This window comes from Salvia miltiorrhiza, chromosome 1 (genome assembly GCF_028751815.1).
Source record: "Salvia miltiorrhiza cultivar Shanhuang (shh) chromosome 1, IMPLAD_Smil_shh, whole genome shotgun sequence".
In the NCBI taxonomy this organism is placed as follows: domain Eukaryota; kingdom Viridiplantae; phylum Streptophyta; class Magnoliopsida; order Lamiales; family Lamiaceae; genus Salvia; species Salvia miltiorrhiza.
The window spans coordinates 7187518-7204142 of record NC_080387.1 but is presented as its reverse complement, the minus strand read 5'-3'; positions in this window follow the sequence as shown (position 1 = coordinate 7204142).

The following is a 16625-nucleotide window of genomic DNA, read 5'->3' as shown; positions in this document are numbered from 1 at the left end:
CTCAGAAAAATACACTGATAAAAATTAGGGTTTTTGAGAGCAGAGGGAGGCGCAGAAACGTGAGTGATCTTTCTGCCTTGGGAATTTCCATAGCTCGTTGTCCATCCAACGTTGGGAATTGAGCGGGATACAGTCGAGAAGATCAGAGCTGGAGTCAGATTCTTTCGACACGATCATCAACAGTTTGTGCATCCGATTCTCAAGTAAGTTTTTCCTAACACCTGTGTGCGGCTGTTAAATTCATAGGAGCATGTTAGGATTTAATCGTTGTATGATAAATTAATAATAACCAAGAAACGATCATCGGGCAAAGTGGAACGTTAATTCAATTTAATATTCCTTCAGCAACCTCGGCAGATCCAGCACGAGAACAGCATCAACGGCAGCAGCGGCCGCGCGACTCCAGCCGGGCACGCAGCAGCGCAAAGCACGCACGCGCAGCCCATGGCGCGCCCAGCCCCTGCTCGCTAGCCATGCTCCTCGGCCCTACCTTTGCCCGACCAGTCTCGCCCCTCGGCACCTCGATGCCCTCTTTACTCTCCAACTCCGTTCTTCGATGTTGATTCGTCGTCGTCATCGTTCCGTTTTCCAACAATTACAGATTACAAAGGAAAACAAATACAATTTGAAACCCTAATCTAACCACAGATTTATCTCGTGGTGAAAAACGATTACAACGTCAAACGACGTATCCCACGAAATAACAAACCACGAAGAACAACAGCAGTAAAAACAACGCACATTATTAATCGTACATAAATTAATAATAGAGCCAAGAAAATAATCCTGGGCTCTGATACCAATTGAAGGAATATTAAATTGAATTAATACTCGATTGCCCGATGATCGTTTCTTGGATTATTATTAATTCATCATACAACGATTAAATCCTAACATGCTCCTATGAATTTAACAACTGCACGTTGGAGTTAGAAAATACCTGAAGAATTCCTAAGAATTTGTCAATCTGTCGCTGAACAGGTCAGTCAGCTTCAAGCCTTCGTTTGAATCCTCAAACGTCCTCAAATCGTATTTCGCCCAGAAATACGACTTCTTCGTCTTCGAGAGAGCTTTCCGTGGCCGCCTGATTCGTCTGAATCGGAGTTCTGTGGAGGATGTTATGGCCGTTTTACGGAAACTGCCAGAACTTGGTTTTCTGCGAAAATCTGACTCCAGCTCTGATCTTCTCGACTGTATCCTGCTCAATTCCCAACGTTGGATGGACAACGAGCTATGGAAATTCCCAAGACAGAAATCACCTCACGTTTTCCTGCGCCTCTCTCTGCTCTCAAAAACCCTAATTTTATCAGTGTGTTTTCCTGAGAGCTGACAGCTGTATTTAATAATACAGAAAACTGAGAGGGGGCGCCAATTTCTATGTGAGGGCCGAAAATCTGCCCTACTTGGGCTAGGAGACATTGGGCCAGCCCAGGGACCAGATACAAGGAATAAAGATGGGCCTCAAATAAATTAATTTATCTATGGTCAGCCCAGACCATAATTAATTTATAAATATCAGTTCATTCCACTAGAGAACCGATACTGACTTACCCCTTTATTGTCGGTGATGAGTCGGGGCTTGTATTTAGACTTATTAAATCTCCTTATTTAAAATATCCGACATCCATTAATTAATTAGAGCTCTGACAGCTTAAATTAATTAATCTCTTAATAATTCCTTAAGCAGTACCACTCAAACTTTATTATTACGCCTGAACTTAATCAACCTGCAGGGTTTAGCGTAATAAACCTTATTGAGCTCCTTAAGGGGATGTCATTATCCTATACCGGATACGGGTACTAATACAGATAATTAAATATCATATATTAACCGCTATCACCCAAGATACAGAGTACTCGAGTTAGTATATAACTTTCACCCATAGTAAGTCAAAGTTATATACGAATTAATATATATATCTGAATACTTATTAGTATTAAGATTTATAAGTCACCGAGATCTTGATTCTTCACTTAAGTCAGATAGAAGAATACATCTCAAACTGTGGTCCTATCAATACGTAATGACGTACCAGTATAGACAAGTAGCCAAGACAAACTACTTCCATCTATACTGCAGCCTAAACCAATAACTTGTCCTAGAGTTATTTCGGTTGTGATCATATTATATCTCTTAAGGTTATTCCAATTATATGGTCTTCTGTGATCTACAACACACCATATAATCTACTTATATAGAGATAAAGAACATACATATGCAATCATGAACACAATCAGATAGGAGATTAGATAGTGAACTTAGGAAACATTGTATACAAGCATAAAACGTTCTTGCTTTCAGTATACAAATCCAACAAACCCATCGTGGTTTGGTTTTTGTTTTTGTTTTTCTTGTTCCTTGTTTTCCGTTTTTGTTTTGTGTTTTCCTAAGTTTTGGTTGCTTGTGCGGATACTTTGATTTTTGGGTATTAATATCTTTGTTTTCAGCACTGCAATAGCTACTTTGACCTTGCTGCCAGCGCTGCCCAATCCAGTGCTGTCGTTTCTACTCTGCACAGACCGCAAATTCCCACTTTTCGCCTCCTCTCACGATGCTTCAGCATTTCAATGCCGATAATCAGGGATGTTTTCTAAACTCTTTTTATTTTGTGCCCTGAGGACATGGCATGCTTTAAGTGTGGGGGGTGTCTTATTTTGCATACTTTCAATTGAGCGAGATGGGTCTTTCTATGATACTTGTTAGTTTTTATGAATTTGTGGAAGAGAAGATAGTTTTTTATGTGAATTTCGGGTTTTGTGAATGAATGGTGGCTATTCTTCTTTTACTTTTAATATGTGTTTCTTGATTATGCAAAGAATTATGAGTTTTGTTGCAACATGATTGTAAGTAAGTAAAACGTGATTTGTCCGGTAGATGCTAGAAGGAGTGTTGTCATTGTGATTGCCTACGATCGTATCCTTATTTGTGATAATGCTGGACGAATTGCCAGTTTTGAAAATGTCAGCTCTGAAACATCTGGCCAGCCCTGAATTGTGACAGCGCTGAGTCTCTGCTCCTCTAGTTTAACTATGAGCATGGGAAACCACATGAAAAGACTTTGGATTACATCCAAATGGTTTTTATTTCATGAATTATGGCTCAACTGTCGAAATCTTAAGCACACAAAGTGTGAAAATGGTGATATTGATTATAAAGGCGATCACATTAGGGAATTCACTTCTAGCGGAGAATTAGGTCTGATCGAATTACTTGCATTACTATTTTGTTGCTTCGTAAACTTTGAGTTACTTGCATGATCAATAGATGTGTGTTGATTGTAAAATTTTGAATTGACTTGTGAATGTTTGAATGGAAATAATCATCGTTGAAACGCTCTCTTCCTAGGATTCATATTGATTTTGCTTGAGGACAAGCAAAAGGCTAAGTGTGGGGGGGTTGATTTATGCTTAATTGTTCTAATTTTAGGGGTTTGCATATGTTTATTTTAAGTTAAATCTTCTAGAAATTGGTGCGTTTTATGGTTTGTTTTATGCTTTGCAGGAGATTTAGGTTTTATAGATGGAAGAGTGCAATTTTGGAGATTTTAGGTTGAGAATAGCGTTTTTAGGATAGCTCTGTCGCCAGGGCTGAGCTGCGAGGATAGCTCTGTCGCCAGAGCTGAGCTGCGAGGATAGCTCTGTCGCCATAGCTGAGCTGCGAGGATAGCTCTGTCGACAGAGCTGAGCTGTGAGGATAGCTCTGTCGCCAGAGCATAGCTGACTTGCAGAGTCAGAGCCGAAATTTCCAGAGCTGAACTTCCCTATGCATAGCTAAAATCTTCAGAGCAGAGCTGACGCACCAGAGTTCGCTTAAGTTCCAGAGCAGAGTTACTCTCGCCAGAGCTAAATTTCCAGAGCTGACTTCCAGCTCTGCCATGACCGCCAGAGCTGACTTCCAGCTCTGCCATGATCGCCAAAGTAAATTTGACACAGCAGAGCTAAAGATCGACAAAGTCAACTATGCAGAGCTAACTTTTCAGCTCTGCACTTTTTCAGAACTCGCTAATACAGAGCTGACTTTCAGCTCTGCACTTCCCCCTCCAGAGCCGAGTTTCCAGAGTTCGCGTATGCTGCCAGAGCTGCGATTTTTGCCAGATTTGAGGTGTTTTGCAGAGTGCGATGCCAGCTGGAGTTACCTTTGCCTACACGATTCTATTGCCTTTAGAGTCCAACTTTGCATGGCAACTTTGATGGTGATCAAGAGTGATTTCCAGTCTATAAATAGGGCTTAGTTATTCATTGTTAAAGCATCCTTCGCCCTAACCTTCGTTCTACCTTGGAGAGTCATTGTTCCAGCGCTGCAACCAAGACTAGGCTTTTATTGCTTTCATTGTTTTTAGAGTTTTCAAGTTCTTTGTTTTATTTCGATTTCAAGTTTTACTTTAGCTTTGTTTTCTTCGATTTTGTAATCGAGTGACAGCGATTGCACCTTCAAAACATTTACGGTATTTCATATTTTAATTCAATTTATTTTGTTTAATCATGTTTATGCTTTTCGTTTATGTTTATGCTTTTCTTTTTCAATTATGCTATTTAAATTATGCACTTTAGTTTCACGCCTAGATTAGAAGGTTTTTAAATTACAAGTCTTTAATTCTTAAGTTAGATTTATTTTAAGTTGTTTAAATCTTTCCTAGATTAATTTACAAGTTTTAGTTTATTTTCCACATTGATTTTAATTTCCGCGATACAATTAGAAGCCCTGTAAGATCTTCTTTGAGAGATGACACTGGGTCAACTTACCATCACTAGGATGTCCTTGTTCTATTACAAGTCAAACTAGAGGTGTTCTAGGTTGAGTCAGCGACAGACCCCAAAAATCCATATGAATGTAGTCAAGAGTCCCCTTAGTCTGATAGACGACCTTCTTTGAGAACTTGTTGCGATGAAGCTTCCCAAACACACAGTGTTCGCAGAATTCAAGATTCCGCAATTAATGCCCAGAAAGAAGATCTCGCTTGGACAGAATTTGCATCCTTCTTTCGCTCGTATGACCGAGCCTCATATGCCACAACATGGTCATATCCTTGATTTGAACCTCGAATAATGCAACATCAGCAAAACCTTTCACCGTGGAACCTCACAGATAATATAAGGTGTTGGGAACCTTGTGGAATATCCTAACCCTTGTTTTGATGATACCAAAATTCATAGGACTTATTTGTAATAGACTAGAATCGTTTTGAACTCAAGTGTTAGAGTTCGTTTCTAGTTTAGTTGCGATGTCGAAGACTGAAGACTGAAGACTGAAGACTGAAGACTGCAGATACCAACTGAAGTATCAGTTGAAGAATCAGTTGAAGACTGATTATTTAATGCGCGCAATGGACTGATACTAAAGTCAAGTATCAGTTGAACATTCCTCCTAGGACTGATCTTCCAACATTCAGAGGAATCCACGTACGCACAAGTACAGCCGCATTAAATGCAGAGATCTCAATATCTTATCTCTGCAGAGGTCATTCCTATCTGGTGGTTACTTTTCAGAGATGTCACATCTCCTGTCCATCAAAGAGAGCCGTTTCCACACAGACAAGGAACCTCGAAGATTGAAGCCTCAGCCCAAATTCGAATTGCTCTCCAACGGAAGAAATCTTGAGGACGATTTACGCCAACGGATCTATTCAAGATCTCTCCTACAAATAGTGCTTGAGGATCACTTCAATCTTCACCGATTCAACGACATAAGCTGAAGCTCTGCCGAAATTGCTACTCAGCCTAATGCTTAACCGCCCAAAGCTTGAATCGAAGAAGATAATTCCAAAGCCAAAATCAGTCACTGCTGATTACATACATTCTCTTAGACCCTAGGCATATATCTGTTTACCCAAAAGCCAAAGGTCAAACTTGCTTCAAAGAACTTGTTCTTTGTAAGTATAGTTGGCACTCGTTTAAACCTCTCCCCCATAAGAGTGTTTGAGTGGTTCGGAGTTCAGGAAGGTACTCTGAACTCTGAGTGAAAAGTCTGAGCACGAGGTGTGCTTAGCAGGGAAATCCTACGCGAGGTGTGTGGGTGCTGAAGAGGGGTTATCTTCAGTTTACGGTTGTGTGCACCAGGCAAGCACACGGGTACGGTTTTCAGTGCACCAGGCAAGCACTTGCGGAGTGGATTGTTGGTCTGATCAACCAGCCGTGGATGTAGGAAAGGGTTTTTCCGAACCACGTAAAAGTCTCTGTGTTATTTACAGCTTTCAGTTTTACATTCATACTTGTGCTATTTCAATTGATAAAACTGAACACTACTAACAGCAAAGAGAAACCTTAATCCAACAACTTGCTCCACCGAGGCTATTGCGAAACTAAGTTTAATTTCCGCTGCGTATGATATCAATCTGACTGAACTATCCTCTGATAGTAAGGAAGAGCGATATCATCTCTATCTTTGCAAACACGACTGAAGCCCTTATTTGAATCAGTTAAGTTCCAGTAACTTAACTGATAACTCATTACTGAAGAGCTTTCAGTATCAGTCGTCAACCCTGTTGTTCAAAACTGATTTCAGTAAAACAGGAGTCTTTGTTTGCGTGTAAAGTTTCGTTTTAATCTCTGACTGAGATCCCTCTGATTGAGGTCAGTAGATAGTCATAAATATAGCCTATAGGTGTATTCCCCCCCCCCATACACCTATTCGAGACCCCCCGGACCTAACAATTGGTGTCAGAGCAGGTTGTTCGCAAGAACTATCTGCATCTGACTAGGTTCTATTTGAACTAGATCCTTTTCCTTAAAGGTCTCGAAAAAGTTTTACTCTTTCTTTTTGTGCTTGCAATTTGCTCTATCTGCCGTTATTTGTTCTCTCTTTTTTGATGGAGACTAACCACAGCAGATTATCTTCTCTACCTATGTTTAGTATTGAAAAATATGACATATGGAAGTTTCGGCTTGAAAGCTTCCTCACCGCCCAACATTGCCGAATGTGGGAAGTCATCACCAGCGGACCGATCACCATCACCGAAACCATCAAAAGGGTTCCTGCTGATCTCTGACAGGATCCTTATGATGATGTCCAGCCCAAGTCAAAGGCAAACTTCACCACAGAAGAAAGGAAGCAAGATGAGTTAGACAACCTCGCCAAAAGCATCATCTCCGGCCCCGTTTCCGACAAGCATGTCATGAAGATCATCAAGTGCGGAACAGCAAAGGAGATGTGGGACATTCTGGAAAGAATATGCGTAGGTTCTGAGGAAATCAAGGAGAATAAGCTATCCATAGCTTGCCAGAAGTTCGACTCCTTCCTCATGCTCAAGAATGAATCTGTCGAGGAAATGGAACAAAGATTCAATCTTATATTGAATGAAGTTCAATCCATTTCCAAAGACAAATACACTCAACGAGAAATCAACCTGAAGATTCTTCGAGCACTGCCACGTGGAGAATGGCAGATCTACTCAGTCGCTCATCAGCATAAGCCAGGATTCAGTCAGCTCCCGACAAACAAGCTTTTCTCCGACCTCATGGCAAATGAGTTCGACCTTCTGAGAAATCTTAGTATCAAGAAGGTTGGAGGATCAGATGAAGATGGTCCATCAACCTCAAGAGGAGTTGCACTGAAGGCCTCAACCAGAGAAGGCAAGAAGCAAATCAAGGAGCCAACAGAACTCAACCCAGAGGACTTCTTCAGTCAATATGCTTTGTTGAGTGAAAGATTTAACAAGATGGAGTCCAAGTTCCGGAAGTACAGAAGGTTCCACAAGCAACACTACAAAGGAAAAGAAAGAGAAGGGAACTCCAGACATTCCACAGATCGAAGCGGAGAAAGGAAGTCAGCCGCTTACGACATCAAAGACTTGGAATGCTTTGGATGTATAAATAAAGGGCACTTTCGACATGAATGCCCTGATCTGACTCCAGCTGAGCGCAGGGAACTGAAAGCTAAGAAAGATCGTAGCTTTTCGAAGAAGAAAGCGATGGTTGTTGACGATGCTGACTCTTCCAAAGACACATCAGAATCATCCGACTTCGACAGTTCCAGCTCAGATGATGAGAGCCGAGCCCTGATGGCCAATGAATCAGAAAACGTGGCTGACAACAGCTACGACAATGGAATGAATGGCTCAGAGGTAAACTCTCACTCAAAAACTCCTTATACTGATAACTTCCTGATGCTTTCAGGAGACCACTCAGAATCTAGAGATAGCTCATCCGATGAAACTGACGAGTTTGATCAGCTCTTGACTGATCACTGTCAGCTGAGGAAAATGTTCGAAGATCTCCTCAAGCAGAATCAGAAAATGGACATGGAGATCAATGATGAACGAGCTAAGAATCAGACAATCATCTACTTTCCGGATGAAACGTGTCTTGATCAGCTAATCATGGAGAACAGTCGACTGGAAGAAGAGCTCAGAATCTCCAACTCAGAATGTGAAAGAGCATCTCATGAAATCAAGAGGCTTAATCACAAACTGGAAGAAACAGTCAAGAACTGCATGATGCAGTCTCCCATGATGAGCAACTTTCCATCGAAAGGCCTGGTCAACAGCATTGGAGGAAAGGTTGCAGCTGTCAAAGGAAAGGATATCATGATCATCTCAAAGGACGATCCTTCTGAAATCAAAACCTCAGAAGAATCAAGAGATCATGATATGGATGAAGTTCGCAAGCGCAGACTGATGGCTAGATCAAATGTTCCACCTCCACGAATCTACAAACGAGCTAAGGAGGCCCCCAACCAGATCATTCTATTGAAAAGGCTGGAAAGCAGATTTCAGTCAAAGATCCGGGAAGGAACATCAGGAGTCAAGAAGAATCTTCCTCACCAATCCAGGGGGAAGAAAAGCCACATCAGTCAGAAACTGACATCCACAGTCCAGTTTCAGAAGGAACAACATCCGTGGAGACCAAGCAATGCTGAGTCCAGATGAACCAAGAGCCATCCTCGACAACAAGCTACTGGACATCAGCCAAGTCTCCAAAAGTCTGCAAAGACTCGAGTATCTCAGGGAAGATACTTCGCCGAGCAAAGAAGACCTCAACCACTCATCAGAAAGAACTGCTACAAGAGTGAGGCCTTCAAAAGGATTTCTCAATAGAAGAATGCTCATGTGCCACTTGAAGCGCCAACGACATCGATCAGACATTCAACAAAGCGCAAGAGATCAGCCAGACCAATTCTGAAGCAGATATGGGTTCCAAAGGGAACTCGAGCTAACATCGAAGGACCCAAAGCTTGATTGGGTGCCTGAAGCAACTCTTCCTTGCAGGTCAATATCAGGAAACATAAAAAGAAGGAAGAGGCCAAAGCTTCAATCAGAACGTGGTATCTGGACAGTGGCTGTTCGAAGCACATGACGGGCTACAAAGAATATCTATCTCAGTATGTTGAGAAAGCTGGATCCAAAGTTGCATTCGGAGACAACTCAATTGGAGAAACAAAAGGCTACGGTGTGCTCAACATGGGTAACGCCAGTATCAGTAATGTTAGCTTTGTTTCTGGTCTTAAACATAATCTGTTGTCTGTGAGTCAATTTTGTGACAGTGGTTTCACAGTGAAGATCAAGAAGGATGAATTCACTGTTAGAAACAATCAAAAGAAGGTGGTTCTGAAAGGATTCAGACAAGGGAGTCTCTACGTCGTTTCTTGGGAAGACAGCCCACCAGAAACGTGCCTCATCAGCAAGAGCAGCTCGGAGCTCAATTGGCTATGGCACAAGAGACTCAACCATCTCAACTTCAAGACGATCAACAAACTTGATAAGCATCAACTGGTAGAAAGTCTTCCTTCTTTTGTGTTCTAGAAGAAGCAAGAATGTGAAGCATGCCTCAGAGGAAAGCAGATGCGGACATCATTCAAGTCAAAGTCAGGACACTCCTCTGGAAGGATTCTGCATTTACTTCACATGGATCTGTTTGGCCCGATCACTCCAAGAAGCTACAACGGTAGGAAGTTCACCTTAGTAGTTGTGGATGATTATTCACGATATACTTGGGTTATCTTCCTCTTCAAGAAGAAAGAGACACTGGAGGAACTGCCAAAGCTGCTGAGAAGACTGAGCGTTGAAAAGGAAGTCAACATCATCAACATCAGATAAGATCGTGGGACTGAGTTCCTCAATACTGTTATTAGTAAGTATTGTGATGAACAAGGAATCAGTCATCAAGCTTCTGCAGCAAGAACTCCACAGCAGAACGGAGTTGCAGAAAGAAGCAACTAGTCTCTAAAGGAAGCAGCAAGGACGATGCTAGCCGAGTCAAAACTCCCTTTGAAGTTTTGGGCCGAAGCAGTCAACAACGCATGCTACACGCAGAATCGCTCCTTCCTCACTCAGAGACATGGAAGAACTCCATACGAGTTATGGAAGAACAGAAAGCCATCGATTGCCTACTTTCATGCTTTCGGTTTTAAGTGTTTCATACACAACAATGATAAGAAGAGGTTAAACACTTTCGATAGCAAGGCTGATCCAGGAGTCTTCCTTGGATACTCTGGAACAGAACGTTCAAGCAAAGCCTATCGAGTGTTTAATACTCAAACTCTTTGTGTTGAAGAAACACCTCATGTGATCTTTGATGAGTCTACAGATGGTTTCAGGGAACAAGATGCTGAAAAGTATGTTCAGATCGCTGAAGGTTCCAAAGCTAAAATCCACAACATCGAGCCCTCTACTGTCTTGGTGTGGGGACCTGGCAAAGATGAAGATACTGAAATGCTTCAGTATCAGAAGATCAACCAAAGGTCTGAAGTTCAGACTGGAGTCAATGCAGATGGCATCAGTCAAGGGGGAACTCCAGTTGTTTAAGTTCGAGTTGAACGCGCAGAAGCCACCCTAGCTCAACTCCCCCCTGCTCCAGAAGATGCCCAACACCTCAGAACCATTCTGACCGAAGAAGCCCCACCATCTCCAGAAGAAATCAAGAAGTATCGAAGATGGTTTGAACTCCACTCAAAGGAGAACATCATTGGAGAACCATCAGATGGCGTCAAGACTCGGAGATCAATGTGCAACCTCGTCTTCGACATCAATCAGAACTACATCAATGAATATAAGAATTTCAGCTGTTTCTTATCAACTACAGAGCCCAAGCATATTGAAGAAGCTCTGAAGTCCACTGAGTGGGTCATCGCAATGCTAGAGGAACTCAATGAATTCAATCGGAATTCAGTTTGGGAGCTTGTGGATCGACCAGACGATGCAAAGGTGATTGGCTTGAAATGGATTTTCAAGAACGAGGAAGACGAAGAAGGAAACGTTGTGAGAAACAAAGCAAGGCTAGTGGCTAAAGGATACAGTCAAGAAGAAGGAATCGACTACGACGAGACGTTCACCCCAGTTGCCAGATTGGAAGCAGTCAGACTCTTCTTAGCCTTCGCAGCTCACAAAGGTTTCAAGGTACACCAAATGGATGTCAAGTGCGCATTTCTCAATGGAGTTCTCACAGATGAAGTCTATGTAGAACAGCCTCCAGGGTTTGAGGTTGCTGGACCAGAAAAGGTGTACAAGCTGAAGAAAGCGCTCTATGGGTTGAAGCAAGCACCAAGAGCGTGGTATGATACTCTCTCGGAGTATCTGATTGAACAAGGCTTCAAAAAGGGATCTGTGGACAGAACTCTGTTCACTCTCAAAGAAGGAGAAGATCTTTTGCTTGTTCAAATTTGTGTCGATGACATAATTTTCGAATCCAAATCCGAACGCATGTGCAAGAAGTTTGCTGACATCATGACCAACAAGTTTCAAATGTCCATGATGGGAGAAATGAATTTCTTCCTCGGATTGCAAGTCAAGCAGACCAAAGAAGGAATACTGATCAATCAGTCCAAGTATGCCAAGGAGCTGATAGCTAAGTTCGGTATTCAGCACATGAAGTCAGTCAAGATCCCAATGAACACAAACTGGAAAGTTGATCCAGGTTCAGAAGGAAGCTCTGTCTCTTCGAAGAAGTACAGAGAAATCATTGGATCTTTGCTGTATTTGATTGCGAGCAGACCAGATATCGCATTTGCAGTCGGGGTATGTGCAAGATATCAATCAGATCCTAAGGAAGCTCATTTGGATGCAGCTAAGCGAATTCAGAGATATCTCAAAGGCACACCCAATTTAGGATTGTGGTATCCAGCAGACGACGACATCAAGCTCACCGGATATTCAGATTCAGACTTCGGTGGATGCAAGCTTGATCGCAAATCAACCTCCGGAACATGTCAATTCCTAGGCAACAAGCTCATCTCTTGGTTTTCAAAGAAGCAGACTTCAGTCGCCACCTCTACAACTGAAGCTGAATATGTTGCTGCCAGAAGCTACTGCTCACAAATCCTGTGGTTAGTCCATCAACTAAAGGACTATGGGATCGACGAAAAGGAAGTTCCTATCTATTGCGACAGCTCCAGTGCTATTGCAATCTCCCAGAATCCAGTTCACCACACCAGAGTAAAGCATATCGAAATTCGACATCACTTCATTCGTGATCATGTCGAAAAGAAGAATGTTTCTGTGGAATGGATTCCCACTGCTATTCAGAGAGCGGACCTGCTGACCAAGGCTCTTCCAGAAGAGAGGTTCAATGATCTTTGTGCAAAGATCGGCCTCATCAACCCTGAAGAGTGATGTTGTGTTTGAAGATTTTCTCAAACAGTCATGCTGACTGGTGGTCAACCAACTGCTGCTTCTACGATGGCCGACGTGGAAAACAATGAAGTCCGAATGCTCATCTGAAGAAGAAGTCATCCTGTTGAATCAACCAGGATCACGTGGTATCAACTGACTACTATGCTCAGTTGATCAGTAAGTATTTTAAATGCTTACCTTTCAAAATCAGTTATTTCTGTTATGAGCTTTAAGTTTTTAGTTAAAAATCTTTTCTCTAACTGATCAGTTTCTTTTAAAAACTTTAACTGATTGTTGGATTTGTTGGAAAATGGAATATCCGAGAAGGACAAGATTTTTATAAAGTGAAAATCTGTTTTGATTGAACTTGTCCTGATCTTTTTGCCAAAAATCCTTCCAACCTTTTTGCCTCTGCAATAAAATTTCTTGAAAAGCTCATTGACATGACAGTATGTAATGATGCCTTTCAACTTTTTAGAAAACACAGTCCCTCGCAGTGACGGCGGATGCGAATTTTCTCTTCAATTGCATTTTAGGCACAGTTTTTGAAAAACCTTTCATCTTCTACATGGTTCACATCTTGTCTATTTATACCATGCTGTCTTCACGTTTTTTTTTTCTGCATCAACTAACAACTCTCCACAGCCTTCACTGTGAGAAAAAGTTTCAATTATTTCAAAAGTTGCAGAGAAAATTTGTTCCGACTAAAGGAGAAATCTATGACTGCAAAGTCATGGAGTGGAAGAATGACGCTCACATACCTGGTCTTCACCGGACCCTTCCACTGGATCTCAACGTCTCTCCGGTGTCAAAGTTTGCTCTACCCTCACTTGTATCCAGCGAAGCGAGCGTCTCCCATCCTCATGCCCGGTGCATCGGCTTGAAGTATTTGTCTGAAATAACACAGACTTCATCGTTTTCACAAAAAGGCCTCTTGCCCACTGTGAAGCTTCGATGCCAAGCAACAACGATGAGCAGGAGCTCGTTGTCAACCGGTGCAACATCGACAGTGTCTATCATCTCGATAGCCACTCAGTCGATTTTCCTCCTCCACACACTTCTCTTCTGATGCCTCTTTCTCTTCACCATCAACCCTCTCCTCAACCTCCTTTGGTTTGCATGATTGTTGCTCTCTTCCTCAACATCTCGAGAGCCATGCAAACCTGATCCCACCCCGTTCTCCGCCTCCTTCATCCCTCCTCTCCTCACTCTTCATTTTTCTTTTCTAAACCCTCTGCGTTCTCCGTTTACCTCTGACCCTCAACATCTTTCTCTGGACCATTCTGCGATTCTGCTTCCACGCAGTGGTCTTAGCTTCATCCTTCAGTCAAAATTCCACCTTTTTGATGTTGCCAAAAAGGGGGAAATTCTTAAGAGACTTATTCTCAAAAGACTGAAGACGATCAAGCAAAATGATCATCCTATTTCATCAGGATGATCATGAGCAAGATTAACCAGAGGATGAGACCTCAATTCAACGGAACACAAGTGAGAGTGGAACAAGCTTAGGAACATGAAGACACGAAGACAGAAGATGAAGATCAAGAAGTTCAAGGCGCAGCCAAGCAGACTGCTGGAGTCCATGGGTTTCCCCATGATATTTTTGTTTTTCTTATTACTCCAATGTAAGTCTTGCTCTGTACCTCGACTGATGGCTTATCAGTCTTTATTAATGAAATGAACTTCTTATTGATCTCAACCTGAAGACAATGACTCTTTGTCCAGGCTCTGATTATGGTTTTTATGTCTTCTTTTTAGTTCTGTTTTTAGAACTGTTTTCGTTCTTGCTCTAAGTACAAGTTGTTTAGGTTCTATTGTTAAGGGGGAACTGTTTTCACCCCTTGTTTAGAACTTGTACTGTGAGTTCAGTCTTTTTGTTGTCTAGAACTGCTGTGTGGTTTTGGCATCATCAAAAAGGGGGAAATTGTTGGGAACCTTGTGGAATATCCTAACCCTTGTTTTGATGATACCAAAATTCATAGGACTTATTTGTAATAGACTAGAATCGTTTTGAACTCAAGTGTTAGAGTTCGTTTCTAGTTTAGTTGCGGTGTCGAAGACTGAAGACTGAAGACTGAAGAACGAAGACTGAAGACTGAAGACTGCAGATACCAACTGAAGTATCAGTTGAAGAATCAGTTGAAGACTGATTATTTAATGCGCGCAATGGACTGATACTAAAGTCAAGTATCAGTTGAACATTCCTCCTAGGACTGATCTTCCAACGTTCAGAGGAATCCACGTACGCACAAGTACAGCCGCATTAAATGCAGAGATCTCAATATCTTATCTCTGCAGAGGTCATTCCTATCTGGTGGTTACTTTTCAGAGATGTCACATCTCATGTCCATCAAAGAGAGCCGTTTCCACACAGACAAGGAACCTCGAAGATTGAAGCCTCAGCCCAAATTCGAATTGCTCTCCAACGGAAGAAATCTTGAGGACGATTTACGCCAACGGATCTATTCAAGAGCTCTCCTACAAATAGCGCTCGAGGATCACTTCAATCTTCACCGATTCAACGACATAAGCTGAAGCTCTGCCGAAATTGCTACTCAGCCTAAAGCTTAACCGCCCAAAGCTTGTATCGAAGAAGAGAATTCCAAAGCTAAAATCAGTCACTGCTGATTACATACATTCTCTTAGACCCTAGGCATATATCTGTTTACCCAGAAGCCAAAGGTCAAACTTGCTTCAAAGAACTTGTTCTTTGTAAGTATAGTTGGCACTCGTTTAAACCTCTCCCCCATAAGAGTGTTTGAGTGGTTCAGAGTTCAGGAAGGTACTCTGAACTCTGAGTGAAAAGTCTGAGCACGAGGTGTGCTTAGCAGGGAAATCCTACGCGAGGTGTGTGGGTGCTGAAGAGGGGTTATCTTTAGTTTACGGTTGTGTGCACCAGGCAAGCACACGGGTACGGTTTGCAGTGCACCAGGCAAGCACTTGCGGAGTGGATTGTTGGTCTGATCAACCAGCCGTGGATGTAGGAAAGGGTTTTTCCGAACCACGTAAAAGTCTCTGTGTTATTTACAGCTTTCAGTTTTACATTCATACTTGTGCTATTTCAATTGATAAAACTGAACACTGACTAACAGCAAAGAGAAACCTTAATCCAACAACTTGCTCCACCGAGGCTATTGCGAAACTAAGTTTAATTTCCGCTGCGTATGATATCAATCTGACTGAACTATCCTCTGATAGTAAGGAAGAGCGATATCATCTCTATCTTTGCAAACACGACTGAAGCCCTTATTTGAATCAGTTAAGTTCCAGTAACTTAACTGATAACTCATTACTCAAGAGCTTTCAGTATCAGTCGTCAACCCTGTTGTTCAAAACTGATTTCAGTAAAATAGGAGTCTTTGTTTGCGTGTAAAGTTTCGTTTTAATCTCTGACTGAGATCCCTCTGATTGAGGTCAGTAGATAGTCATAAAAATAGCCTATTGGTGTATCCCCCCCCCCCATACACCTATTCGAGACCCCCCGGACCTAACATAAGGTATTATGTTTGAAGCCTGTCAGAACTACCTTTGAACCTTAACAAACGTACATAGCTCCACCTTCACCTTTGAAAATGAAACCCTTACTATCTTGCAGAAGACTCAATGATATCAGATTTTTCGTTATTTGTGGAACATGCCTGACTTCATTCAAGGTGCAAAATACCCCATCATGTGTCCGTATCGTGACTGAGCTAATTCCAACCACCTTGCAGACAGCAATGTTGGCCATGGAAACATTGCCTCCATCTATCTGCTCATAGGTCGAGAAGAACTCCCTGTTTGGATAAATATGGTATGATGTCCCAGAACCCAGAATCCACACATCATTATGATGTGACTGTGCAGCTGCAACCAAAGCCAGATCATCTTCAGAATTCGTATTAGTTTCTGCCACAGCTGCACAACCACTGGCACCCCCTTTCTGCTCATGTTTCCTCTTCTTCTTAGGACAATCATTCTTCCAGTGCCCTGGTTCTTTACAGTAATTGCAGATGTCTTCGGGTTTAGGACCTTTTGAACCTTTATGATTCGGCTTCTTATTGTCCTGCTTCCCAGATTTCTTTTGTTCCTTACCCGTGATAG